Source organism: Cavia porcellus, unplaced genomic scaffold (genome assembly GCF_034190915.1).
Source record: "Cavia porcellus strain 051 isolate PalLab524CR breed Dunkin Hartley unplaced genomic scaffold, mCavPor4.1 scaffold_12, whole genome shotgun sequence".
Taxonomy (NCBI): domain Eukaryota; kingdom Metazoa; phylum Chordata; class Mammalia; order Rodentia; family Caviidae; genus Cavia; species Cavia porcellus.
The window spans coordinates 81,485,209-81,496,098 of NW_026947495.1; the positions used below are offsets into that span (position 1 = coordinate 81,485,209).

Here is a 10,890-nt window from a genome sequence, read left to right on the forward strand (position 1 = left end):
TTAGTATTTTCTGGACATTCTGCTTTAATCACATTCATTTATGATAGGGAAAGCAGAGAGTGTATTAAAGAAATGAAAAGCAGCTGCAAAGTCCTTCCATGTCCTTCCTAGACTGAATCAGTGGCAGCTGCCCCCTTGTGTTCATGCAGGTTCTCTGGCTTGCCAGGTAATCATTTGTAGGACAAGGGCATACACTTACACCATAGTAAGATTCAGATAGCCCTGGCCAAAGATCAGAGGAGACTCCTTTCTTTTTACTAGTGTAATAAGACAGTGAATTGAAAGTTCAGACCATAAGGAACATTTTGTTCAACAATCCTGACTTCTATTTTTGAATAATATTAGTGTAGTACTCACAGTGGATTTTCTACACTTTTCATGAAGTTTTTTATTTCAAAAATTAGAGAGCTGATCAGGGGTCCTTTTTCATAACTGAGACATCTGGCCGTGATAATATCTGCTTAAAACGTCCTCAGGGCTAGGAAAGTAGCTCAGTGGCAGAGTAGGTCCTTAGCATATGTGAGGCCCCAGGTTCAGTCTCCAGCACCACACAAAGGAAAGAAACAGAAGGGACTAAGGAAGGAAATTTCTGTTTTCTTCTCTTGAAATCTGGATGTTCCTGGCCTCAAAAAAAAAAAAAAAAAAATCTTTGACTTTCATACCACTAAATTACCCAAGCTGGGTTTGAATTTGTGACCCTCCTGACTAGCTGGGATTGTAGGTGGTAACAATTTAATGAACCTACTTTTCCCAAGTGAAAAAAAAAAAAAAAAAAGACTGTCACAGGATAAATGACCCCTAGTCTTGATCTGTACTATGAGTTTTCAGAGGTCTTCTATATTAGTTATCAAAAATATTTTTATCTACCAGGCCTTGTGGCACACATCTGTAATCCCAACACTTGGGAGGCTGAGAGGCAGGAAGATCATCTTAAATTCTAGCCCAGCCTGGGCTACATAGACAGCTCAAGATGAGCCTGCACTACAAAGCAAGAACCTGTCTCAAAAAACAATAACAAAACAAAACCAAATGTTTTATCCACAGTTCAGTTTAAAAGTAGAGTTTTATTTCTGAAAATCTAAGCCCTTACTCAGTGAAATAATTAATACTCTTTGAAGGCTGGGAATGTTTTAGCACAAGGTCGGCCTGTGAAAGAGCGCAGTAGCCCGGAGCTCAATGGTGACATCCCGTGAAAAACCTGCACGGGTTCTCATGAGAGGCACTAAAGGCGGCATTGTCTGATTGAACTGAGAGCTGGGTTTTGAAAATTGTTCTGCACATGTGTTCTGGGATGACTGTAGTTAACAGGTCCCACCTACTTCCCCACCCTAATCTTCTGCCTCATTTTCCCTGAGAGATGCATTTGGGGCTCCATATCAATACCTGAGAAAGGGCTACAAACTTGCTTTTTTTATGTTTTGCTTTGTTTTGTTGTTTTTTGAGCAGAGATCCCTGCTCAAATTGACCTTAATGACCTGTTGTGAACTGGCGCCCACCTAATCTGCCTTTTGATGTGGTTCTGGGACAGCCACCTGTCAGTGAATGGTACTGTACCGCCTGAGGGTTTGGGAGAGGCCGTTCACTAATGCCCTGCCCAGTCACAGAGGTCAAGGGAGTCACTTGTTCAAGCGTAGCTAACCTCAGCCTATAGGCATTAATGAGGCAAGGTGAATAGTACAAGTCTTTATGGTAACCAAAGGGAGCCTAGAAGCGGACCTCAACAAGTAAAATCTGCTTTGGGGGGGCTGGGGATTTAGCTCAGCGGCATAAGCACCTGCCTTGCAAGCAGGCGGTTGTGAGTTCGATCCCTGGTACCGATAAAAAGTTAAAAAGTTAAAAAAAAATAAAATAAAATAAAATCTGCTTTGGCCTGTGTCAGAATTGCTTTGTGGCCCCCAGTTTTGCTAATAAATTCTTTCCTAGTAGAGGACTAGGACACTGTGGGACAACTAAAAGCTTATAGCTGAACATCTGACCTTCGAAGTAACACATCGAAGCAGGAGTAAAAAGCTTAGACTAGGCCTCCCCTTGAACCCAATTCGGCTATAGACCGAAGCTAAGGAATGGACATTGCTCCGTGTGTCAGCCAGCAGATGTGCCTGCCTTGCGGCCCTGGAGGACTGACTGTTCTCACACCCAGTGAGGGTCAATGCCCGCCAAATCCTCACCTGCTCTGATGAAGAGGACTGAAGGCCTGTCATACAGTGTCCCAGTGTATGTATATAAAAAAATAGTTAAGCTCGTTATGCTTCTGATTTCTCTGAGTTCATTGAAGACAAAGATCTGACCTGGTACTGTTCCGACAATTACATGCAGCTGTCTTGTACTCCTGGTGAATGACTGGGGATGACAATGCACAGTGTGTGTACCATTGTTGGCCCCTGGTTGATGTGTTTTGAATTTTGTTGCAGTTTTTTTTCTTCCTTTTCTATTTTTTTTTTTTTCTCCTTAAAATAAAGTGGTTTTGGGAAAAAAAAAAAAAAAAAAGACAAGGGCAGATCTAGTTGGGGCCCCAACTAGCTACATGTGTAGCTACAAAGTCCTACAGAGAGAAGAAAGGCTCAGTCTGGGATCCTTCAGAGTGTCCCCCACAGAAGGATGTGGCCCTACTGCATCCCAGAGCCTTCTCTGCGAGGCTCAGTTGTACTCCCAACCGTCTCTGGCAACACAGCCAGCACTGATGCCTCTTTATCCATTTTATGCTCCATACCTTGTGCCCTGCTGTGACATTTTCAGGGCTAGTTGGTACCAGTTTTTAAGGCTAGAAGCTAACTGTGAGGCTTCTGGGATCTTCAGGGTGTTTCCCATGATGTGTTGGCACACTGACCCCTTAGGGGGAAAGATAAGCCCCAAACTCCCAGAGTTCAGGGTACAGACCCCACCCTGAACTCCTCCAGCCACTTGGAAACAGTGTACTACTAAGAGATAAGGGTAGAGCCCCTCAGCAATACTCCCTTAAGCATTTGAACCCAGGAGATCAGGATGCAGCCCTTTTGGAGGCTCCCTTCAAAACAATAAACTTCAGGTATCAGGCCAGAGGGCCCTGGTGGCTCTTGTGTAGCAGGGTGAAGCCCTGCTTGGGGACTCCCTTAGCCACTTGAGAAACAACACACTCCTTTGTATGTGTGTGTGGGTGTGTGTGCACGTGTGTACCAGGAATCAAATTCAGAACCATGTATTTGCTAGGCAGTGCTTGTGCTGCTGAGCTACAACTATGGCTCAAAACAATACACTTTTAAGAATTTAGGGTGGAAGCCGGGCATGATGGCTCATGCCTGCAATCCCAGCACACGGGAGGCTGAGGTGGGAGGATCATTGTGAGTTCGAGACCAGCCTAGGCTACAAAGTGAGCTCAAGGCCAGCGTGAACTGCATGGTGAGACTCCTTCTCAAAAAAAGACCAAAAAAAAAAAAAAAAAAAAAGAATTTAGGGTGAAGACACCTGAGAGACAGTGGCTCTTACATGTACCTCAATATAAAAGGTTTCTCAGTAGATTGATTGATTGATTGATTGATTTTTGGTGCCAGAAATCAAACTCATTCTTGCACTTACCAGGCCAGCACTAAGCCACTGAACTGTATCCCCAGCCACTCAATAGATTTTAGAGAGAATTCATGATCTAGCCAATAAATAATCCAGGATACAGCTCAGAGAAACCAAGGCAGAAGATTAGGGCATGGCAGGCTGGCTGGGAAGGTGGCCATGACATGCTCATTGTAAACTGTAGGGCACATGGGGCAGAACAGTTGCCAAAGCCCAACATGTGTACTTCTCATGAGAAATGAAGCAGTTTGGTTAGGATGGCTCAGACCTGCAATCAGCTGAGGAGCTGGAGATACAAAAAGCCAGTCGCCACTGAACTCCCCACGACTGTTCTTTTCTGGGTGTGCCCACCCTGTGTCCACAGTTGCACATTCCAATTCCTTGTGCCAAATCTTTCCTATATATGAAGGAGAGACGGAGAGGGAGGGAGAGGGAAACAGGAAGGAAGGAGGCAGGGAATGAGATGCGGCCCAAAACATTAGGTGCCTGTTTTTATCATAGCCATTGTCACACTGCACTAAAAAACCCTGGATTTACTTGTCCACTTCCTAAATTATATTCTTAACAGGGGCAGGCACTTTCCAGTTCAGTTTTGTAGACACAGTGTAGACTCAGGTAGTGTAGAACCTGGCAGCTCCACATTGCTGCATCAAAGTGTGAAAAAAGACTGAGTGTGGAGTGGAGGAATTTCCGAAGTTTGCTACTTGGACATTTAGGCACTACAGAAACAGGCCACAATTCTGGATTCTCAGTGATAGATATGTAGCCGAAGAGCAGGAGACACGGCTGGCAATCCCCGCAGTCTTGCTGCTGTCGGTAGTTAAATTAGGAAGTTGGTATAAGGTGTAGAAATGTTGTAGTAACCCCATATCAAACTGAATGGAAGACTGCACAGAGGAATCCAGAAGGCAACTTTATTGATCTTACACTGGCAGGCTGGGAGACTGTTAACAGAGCTATGAGTCAAATCACCAGGCATATGTCAGCTTACAGTGCAGTTTAAATATAGTTTGCAAGCAGGAAGTACAAAGCAGATGGCAGGCGATTGCATGATTGGTTATATGAATTGCATTAAGTCATATATTGTCAGGCAAGTTTTAAATAGATTCACTTAAAAGAAATTGTTTACCATAACTTCAAACCAAAAATGATCACAAGAGATTAAAAAGTCACTACATACCTGTTAAGGGAAAACTTCAAGAGGAAGAGGTTACAATCATAAACGTATATGCATCAAGTATGGGAGCAGCCAACTATGTAAGACAAATCTTAGTAGACATGAAAAATCAAATCAATAATACATTTAAATGGGGAAACAACACCCCATTGTCACAAAGAGACAGATCAAAAAAATCAGCAATGACAGACCTAAATCAAACTTGTAAACAAATGGACCTACAAGATGTGTACAGTGTTCTACCCACCTACATCAGAATACACATGGGTCATTCTCTGAAACACAACATATGCTAGCCCATGGTACGTGCTTAAGTAAGTGTAGAGGAATTGAAATAATCCCATGCATATTTATCGCTGTAGTGCAATAAAATTGGAAATTAATGACAACCCACAAGAACCCCCAAAACACACGGAAATTAAATAACACTCTCCTAAACAACCAGTGGGTCACAGAAGAAATTAGAAAAGAAATTACACAGTATCTACAGTTGAGTGAAAATGCAAATACAACTAATGGAACCTGTGGGAAACAATGAAAACATTTCTCGGAGGGAAATTTAAAGCCATAAATTCCCACATCAGGAAAATGGAACAAACACAAACAATCTAATGCTGTAGCTCAGACTTCTAGAAAAAGAAGAGCAAGTCAAGCCTAAAGCCCGAAGAAGGGAGAAAAATTATAAAGATCAAAGCAGAAGGGGCTGGAGATTTAGCTCAGTGACATAAGCGCCTGCTTTGCAAGCGCATGGTCATGAGTTCGATCCCCGGTACCGAATTAAAAAAAAAAAAAGATCAGAGCAGAAATAAATGCTATTGAAACTAAGAAAATACAAAGAATTAATGAATCAAAAAGTTGATTCTTTGAAAGAATAAATAAAATTGATAAATCCCTAGCCAATGTTATCAAAAAGAGGAAAGGAAAAGCTCAAATTCACACAATAAGAAATGCAAAGAGTGAAATCACCATAGACCCTGTGGAAATATAGAAGGTTATCAGTACCAGCATTGAAAACTCACTCTCAGTGGCATAAGCGCCTGCTTTGCAAGCGCGTGGTCATGAGTTTGATCTCCGGTACCTATTAAAAAAAAAAATGGGAGCTGGGGATTTAGCTCAGCGGCATAAGCGCCTGCCTTGCAAGCAGGCAGTCGTGAGTTCGATCCCTGGTACCGATAAAAAGGAAAAAGACAAAAAAAAAGAAAACTTACTCTTATAGGTTCGATAACAAAGAAGAAATGGACAGATTCTGAGAAACATGAATTACCAAAGCTAGATCAAGAAGATATAAAACTGCTGAATAACCCAATTTCAGTTAGTGAAATTTAAAATGTAATTAGAACCCTACCAACAAAGAAAAAAGTCCAAGTCCTGATGCATTCACAAATGAATTGTTACAAGAAATTTAGGAAAGACTTAATACTAACACTCCTCAAATTCTTCAAGGAAATTGAAATGGAAGTCTCCCTAACTCATTCCTGAAAGCAAATAGTGGCCTAATATTAAAAACAGAGGAAGAGTCAACCAAAAAAGAGAATTACAGGCCAATCTCTCCAATGAACATAGATGCAAAAATTATCAGTAAAATACTGGCAAATAGAATTCAGCAAATCATCAAGAAGATTATACATCATGATCAACTGGGATTCATTCCATGATTGAAGGGTGGTTCAACATAAGAGAATCAATAAACATAATATCAACAGAGCCAAAGACAATCACATAATCATCTCAAAAGATACAGAAAAAGCTATGACAAAATCCAACACTCATTTATGATTAAAAAAAATTTGAATAGAGGCCATATATGATAAACCAACAGCCAACATCTTACTAAGTGAACAAAAACTTAAAAAAAAACCCTTTCAACCTAAAATCAGGAACAAGACAAAGATGTCCATTATCATCACTCCTATTCAATATAGTTCTGGAAACATTAGCCAGAGCAATTAGACGAGAAAGAAATAAAAGGAATAAAGATAGGAGAGAAACAAGTTAAATTAACATTATTTGCAGATGAATGATACTCTACATAGAAGACCTCAAAATTCTACTAAAAGACTTCTACAGGTAATAACCAAATACAGAAATGCAGTAGATACAAAGTCAATGCTCAAAAATCAACAGCATTCCTGTACACAAACAACAAATTCACTGAAGGAGAAATGAGAGAAATCACTCCCTTCACAATAGCATCCAAAAAAAAATGAAATACTTAGGAATCAATCTACAAAGCAAGTAAAAGATCTGATATACATTGAAAATGACATTACTCTGAAAAAAGAAATTGAAAAGGATCTCAGAAAATGGAAAGACATTCCTTGTTCATGGATAGGAAGAACATTGTGAAAATGGCCATTCTCCCAGAGTTGTTATACAGAAATTCCAATCAAATAACCATTAGCAGGCTGGGGATTTAGCTCAGCAGCATAAAAGCCTGCCTTGCAAGTGCACAGTCGTGAGTTCAATCCCTGGTACCGATAAAAAAAAAATACCATTAGCGTACCTCACAGATCTACAGACATCATTCCTAAAATTCATCTGGCACTAGAAGAGACTAGAATACCAAAGGGAATTCTGAGCAACAAAGGCAAGGCAAGAGGCATCACAATCCCTGACTTGAAATTACTACAAAGCTACTGTGATAAAATCAGCATGGAAACAGAATAAACACAGACCTGAAGATCAATAGAATAGATTAGCAGATACAGCCACAACTACAAAAACACTCAGCCACCCAATCTGTGACAGAGGGACCAAACATGTTCGTTGGAAGAAAGATGGCCTCTTTAACAAGTGGTGCTGGAAAAACTGGCTTTCCATATGCCAAAAACTAAAACTAGACCCATATCTGTCACCATGCACTAAAGTAAAAATGAATCAAAGATCTAAATATTAAAACATAAACACTAAATCTGCTGGAAGACAAAGTAGGTGGAAGTCTTGAAGACATATGGGTAAGCAGAGAATTCAGGAACAAAATCATACTACACAGGAAATACTTCTCAGCATCAACAACTGGAATCTCATTAAAAAGTTTTTACATGTCAAAAGAAATCTCCAATAGAGTGAAAAGAATCCATGAATTGGGAAAATATCTTAGCCAACTGTCCCACAGAAAAAACTTCTGTCTAGGCCAGGGATTTAGCTCAGTGGCAGAAGTGCCTGCCGCAATAGGTCATGAGTTTGATCCCTGGTACCAAAAATTTAGAAAATAAAAAACAGACTTCTATCTAAAACATTTAAAGAATTTTTAAAAATCCCCTCCCCCAATTCAAAGACTCAATACAAAAATGGGCACCTGAGATGAATACACACTTCTCAGATGAAGAAATGTAAATGGTAAATAAATGTATGAAAAAATGTTCAGTATCACAGGTAATTAGAGAAATGCAAATTAAAACAACACAGAGATTCCATCTCATTCCATAAAAAATGGCCAAGATCAAGAAATCAACCAATAATAAATGTTGGAGGAGCTGTGGGGGAAAAGGAACCCTTCTCTACTGTTAATAGGAGTGTAAACTGGTGCAACCACTGTGGAAATCAGTGTGGAGATTTTTCAAAATGCTAGGATTAGAGATTCCACTTGACCCAGCTATCCCACTTCTGCGCACTTTCCAAGAAGAGTTGAAAACATCATACCATAGTGATATATGTGCACCCATGTTTATAGCAGCCCAATTTGTAACAACCAAATCTTGAAAACAACACAAATGCCCTTCAAATGAGGAATGGATAAAAAATATATAGTATTTTTATAAAAGGAGTACATTCAGCCAGAAAAAAGATTGCATCGAGGCTGTGATGGTAAATGGACATGACTTGAGACCGTATGGATAAGTGAAATAAATCAAACTCACATGTGTAAATATCATATTGTCTACCTAGTGTAAGAAATTGAAAGAGCAAATAAGATCCAAAATCTTCAATAAATATTGTATAAGGATAAGAAACTGCTCAGACAGGAAAAGTAACTGGGATAGGGGAAGGAGGAAAGAAGGAAGAGAAAAAGAAAAAGACATAAATTTGCATATATATGCATGCAACAGCTAAGAGGCCTATATCACTACTATTTCTTAGAAAAGAACAGTTAACACTCATAGATCAATCTTGCATGTCTATGGGAATCTAAGCAACTCTTTTGAAGATAACAATATGCAATATAACTATTGTTAAATTCCTATCATCTTGTTTTGAAAGCCTATATTGTTATTGTTTTGGGTTTGATGTTGTTTGTCTCCTTTACTTTTTTGATTTTCTTTTCTGTGTCTTTTTTTTCTTAAATAAAAAAATTATTTACCATAATCTAGGAACATCCTGGGGACAAGGGGAAGGTTTTTGAGTGAAGCAAGCAAAGTTTAAGGTGTCCTTGCCTGGGCCACTTTGTCCCATACAAAGTCCTTGAGGCAAGGTGGAAACTATACACATTCTTTGAACCAAGGAAAACATGGGCTGGACATAGTCAAAGTGACCCAGTGCATTATCAGAAGAAAAGCAGCAGAACTCAGACATTCAAGGCTGGCTGAATTAGCAGAGTGCCTACGTGACAAGCAACAGGGCATAGGCAGAGCCCACTCTTTGATTTTTTTTTTCTTTTTTTTTTTTTTTAAAGCCAGTCAAATTTAGCAGTGGGGGGGGGGTATACCAACTTTAGTGACACTAATGTTAATAAGTTCTGATAACCCACTGCCATCGGACCAGCCCACTCTTTGATTTTTAACTCACTACAACATGTCTGTAAGTTTGCTATCTTGTGTGTCTTTACTATGTTTATAATTGCACCCTTGCAGGTGGATGGGATGTCCAAACAAGACATACAGTAGCATTAGTGAAATAGGGTTAGCAATACTGAGCACAACAGGGTCCTTATTTAATAACCTGTGCTCTGTTCCAGGCAAGTATCAGAATTAACCTACACAAAATGCAGTAATAGTAAAAATACAACAATACAAAGCCAGTAGTTTTTGATGCCTCCCAGAACCCAGAAGAAACTACGGGACACAGCATTTTCTTCTTAGTGGTAGAAAGCACAAGGTGCCATCTTAGTCCTTTAATTTGCATGGGTTGTCCAGGCCTGCCTCTAGTCATTGTTTTCCTAAACCAGTTGATCTCAAGTGGGCAAGTGTGACCATTAATCCTGATTTGTCAGTTCATTGGATTAAGAAATGGCTAGTAGGTCAGTAAAGCATGCTCCTGGGTGTATCTGGGTGAGGCATGGATGTGTAAGATGACACGGGCACCTCTCCTTGAATGCAGAACAACTGCTGCAATATTAGTCAAATCGTGTCTTGTTTTTATATGCGGACATAAATTTGCAAACCAAGTGAGCATTCTAAAAACTTCCATCCTGAGGATGGGAAGTCATCTTAAGAGTTTACACTAAAAACAGGGTCTAAAGTATCACTGTAGTGACTCTCTTTTGTATCAACCCATTACCACATAACAAAAGCCATCAAAAACCATATATAAAGGAGCAATCCATCAAAATACTACTGTGGCTATAGATGCTCTTCAGAGATTAGTGCTGTCTATGTCACAACAGACAGCTACTTTTGATACCCAAATTAAACATTGGGATGTTTGTTGATGCTTTAGAACAATTAAATCCATCTGTTTATCTCAAGGCTCACTTTTGGTTTTATACCAGATTTGGTGTGCTCATTGTCTTGTTCATAATCCTTGTCATTAAAATCTGTCATAGCCCTGGCTCTGAATCAAGGCCGGCAGCTTCCTGACGCTGTTGGTTTCAAGTAGGAGCCTAAAGGGATGTCTTTCTATGATCTGTTGGCCATTTCAGAACTTGGTCAATTCATTAGAAAGAAACAGCTTGAAGCAAACCTCACCCCAACCCCTGTGAGGGTGGGAGGCTCCAGCGGTCCAGGACGGTGTTTGGAGCACTGGGAAACCAAGCAATCCCTATCTCCCTGCCTGTTTTGTTTTGTTGAACTTCAATATACATGAAAGTATCGACAGCTATTTTTTTTTTTTTTTTTGTCTTTTTCCTTTTTACTGGTACCAGGGATCGAACTCACGACTGTCTGCCTGCAAGGCAGGTGCTTATGCCACTGAGCTAAATCCCCAGCCCCTGAGCAGCTATTTTGAAGGGAACGAGAGACTGTATGACAGCCATTAGTGACTTCCCTATTGTCTGGTTTTGAAGACCTAAAACG

The 10,890-nt window shown here is 40.1% G+C and overlaps 1 pseudogene; it reads left to right on the plus strand.

Annotated features, from left to right (window-relative positions):
• Positions 1–10,423: 10,423 nt before the first annotated feature.
• LOC111755085 (small nucleolar RNA SNORA2/SNORA34 family) lies at positions 10,424–10,548 on the plus strand (annotated as a pseudogene).
• Positions 10,549–10,890: the final 342 nt, after the last annotated feature.